The sequence below is a fragment of the Nycticebus coucang genome, chromosome Y, assembly GCF_027406575.1.
Source record: "Nycticebus coucang isolate mNycCou1 chromosome Y, mNycCou1.pri, whole genome shotgun sequence".
Lineage (NCBI taxonomy): Eukaryota > Metazoa > Chordata > Mammalia > Primates > Lorisidae > Nycticebus > Nycticebus coucang.
Window position 1 is genome coordinate 32,607,529 of NC_069805.1, and position 3,322 is coordinate 32,610,850.

Genomic DNA, 3,322 nt, shown 5'->3' on the forward strand with positions numbered 1-3,322 from the left:
AAAAAAAAAAACTTTTTAAGACAGAAAAACAAAACACAGTGTTATTGAGGCAGATGACTTTGGAGGAAACATTTTAAAAAGCCACCCAGTGGCTGCAGACCATGCCTCATTCCTAGAATGCCAAAGCTCTGGAAGGCCAAAGCAGTAGGATCGCTGGAGCCCAGGAGTTTGAGGTTGCTGTGACCGATGAGAATGCCACTGCACTCGAGTGTGGGCAACAGAGTGAGACTCTGTCCCTAATTTAATTAATAAATAAAAGCCACCAAGGAGAATACTTCCTCATCCCCAGAAGACCCGCTGCCTAGAGCTTCACATTCTGCTGATATTTCTTCTCACCCAAAAATATAATAATAATACAACGTGCACACAGCATCACAAAGCCTCATGTTTCCTGCCACTGTGTGTCAGCTGATACAGGTATTCTAGTGATGTTAAGTGTGCTGCTTAGTTACCTCAAACACATTGTTTTTTCACTGTCTTAATGGCATGTCTCTTTTTTGTTGTTGTTATGTACTTATGTGTGTATTAAGTATAAGGAAATGACACTTACCAGTAGCATATAAATAAATTCAGGGCCAGAAATGATGGTCATGCCAGATAACCACATTTTGTCCTCATGGGTGCCTGAGATGACGACAGCTTTGCTTTCTGATGGTTCATGTACACAAACTTTGTCTCATGTGCAAAATTATTTAAAATAGTGTACAGGGCGGCGCTTGTGGCTCAGTGAGTAGGGCGCCAGTCTCATATGCCGGAGGTGGCGGGTTCAAACCCAGCCCCGGCCAAAAACCACAAAAAAAAAAAAACATAGTGTACAAAATTCCCTTTAGACTATGCGCATAAGATGTATATGAAACATTGGTGAATTTTGGATTTCGGCCCATCCCCTAAGTATCTTCTTTTGTATTTAAAAATATGAAAGCTATAACCCAATTATAACCTAAAAATATGGGGAAAGGGAGGATAAGGGAGGTTAAAGAATGAGTTAGAGGGAGGGTAATTGGTGGGACCACACCTATGGTGCATCTTACAAGGGTACATGTGAAACTTAGTAAATGTAGACTATAAATGTCTTAACACAATAACTAAGAAAATGCCAGGAAGGCTATGTTAACCAGTTTGATTAAAATATTTCAAATTGTGTATAAAACCAGTGCATGGTGCCCCATGACTGCATTAATGTACACAGATATGATTTAATTAAAAAAAAAGTTAGTTGAAGCCAGGAGGCCATAGACTAGAACACTGAAACTGCTAATACATGTCTATACAATATAGAATTCATTTTGTTTTTTGCATAATGTATAGATTTTAACATAGATATTCAATTCAGAAATTTTAAGAAATAGGCATTGCTACATCTCAATATGAATAAAATGCCACAAAACTGATTTCAAAAAAAATGTACAAAAAAACAAAAATGTTCCAAAATCTGAACAATCTGAAATATGAAAACATTTCTGGTCTTGAGATTTTTGCATAAGGGATATTAGACCTGAAAAATACATTGACTCTTCCTTCCTGTAACCTGATGAGTAAATTTCTTCACTGTTGTGGGTTCTCTTGACCAGGAATATGCAGGGTGTCCATAAAGTTCGTGTGCAGTTTAAAATGTGATAGAATCTGTAAAAAGAATTAGAAAGGAAAAACACTTACAGTTTTTATTGTTCTTGTTATTTTTCAACATGTCAACCATAATTACTAATACAAAGAATATGATTCTGTAGTTCTGAGAAAACATTTTCAAGCTGACTTTCAGTAATACCAGTTATCCTAGCTTGCAAATCATCTAAAGATCAAGATTTGCTTGAACAAACATTAGTTTTCACATGTCCCCATAAAAAGAAATCCAGTGGAGTCAAATGACAGATATTTATAAAGTTACAACTATTTTAAATAGCTGACAGACCTTATGGACACCCTTTAATTAACTTCCATTTGGTTTTTGTTTTGAGTTGTTATTGCTGTTGTTTTTAACTTTATTGGCCTTCATTTGACACCTGCTATATTCCCAATAATCAGTGTGATTTTTACACACTCTATTACTCTGAGCTATGACCACAGTTTAAAATTTCAAATACTCTTGACCTTTCCAACTATTAATGATACTAACAATTAAATAAATTTTTAGCTCTTTTTCTGTGACATATACAGCATTTAGAGTTTTGTTATATATATTTCCTTATTTCATCATCACAAAATATCCACAGGTTGGTAGAATAAATCACTGTGTTTTTGTCTGAGGGTACTTCCCAGCCCTTTTCTAGGATGGGAGCACTAGCATTCCCTTTCACGTGACTCATCATGAACCCTGACGTTTTCTCCCACTATGAAAACCAAAAAGTAGAGGTCACATTCTTTCATTCAGCTGGTGCAGGTGCAGGTGCATGACCACTGTCTGAGGCTCCTGTTTGGAACTTTTAATCATGAGAAATTTGAAGACATATATACTGTCAGATGAGATTTCTGGTGGCTGAGTCCTCAGAGGGCTGCAGTATGTGGCTGTGGTTGTGGTATACGGCACAGACAGAATGGCTAGATGGTTGTTGGGCATAAAGCTAGATTTTTTAGCTCATCTACTTTTTTTTAAAACCTCTCTTTTTTGTTTCTAGTCCTTATCTTAAACATTGTTATTGTTATTAAATTTTAAGCCTTTTTAATTTTGTGAAGGCAAAAAATGGAAACCTAATAAACATATGTATGTGTAACAATTTAAAAACTTAGAAAAAAAAAAGCTCAGTTCTTCAATTTTACCATCAGCTTTGTGAGCTACAGATAGATTTCCAATAAATTTATTTGCATATCAGATATCTAAAGTCATTTTCTGTTGTTTGCAATTAAGGAGTTAAGAGACACAAAAAGTGTGACTAATGCCTGGGTTGTGGGCAACAGCACAAGGGGAATTTGGGTTTCATTATCTAGTTACTTGGAGGTTAACGGTAGTAAAAACCAGGTATGAGACTCTGCTGGTTCACAGAGCCTAAGGTGGCAAAACAACTAATTAAATTATAGCTTTTTGTTAACTGAAATAACATGATCTCTAAGGGCACTGCCTTAGGGTACCATGGTGAACATTCCACAGAACAGGCAGAAGGGTAAGAAGTCAAAGCCAGAGTTTTGTCTAAATATAACAGAACTAGAAAGATTATACCAAGGGAATAACAATCTCAAATCCTTAAATTATCCCTGAAGACAGACAAAAATCTGACAATTTCCGGGCGATGCCTGTGGCTCAGTGAGTAGGGCGCCGGCCCCATATGCCGAGGGTGGCGGGTTCAAACCCAGCCCCGGCCAAACTGCAACAACAACAAAAAAAATAGCC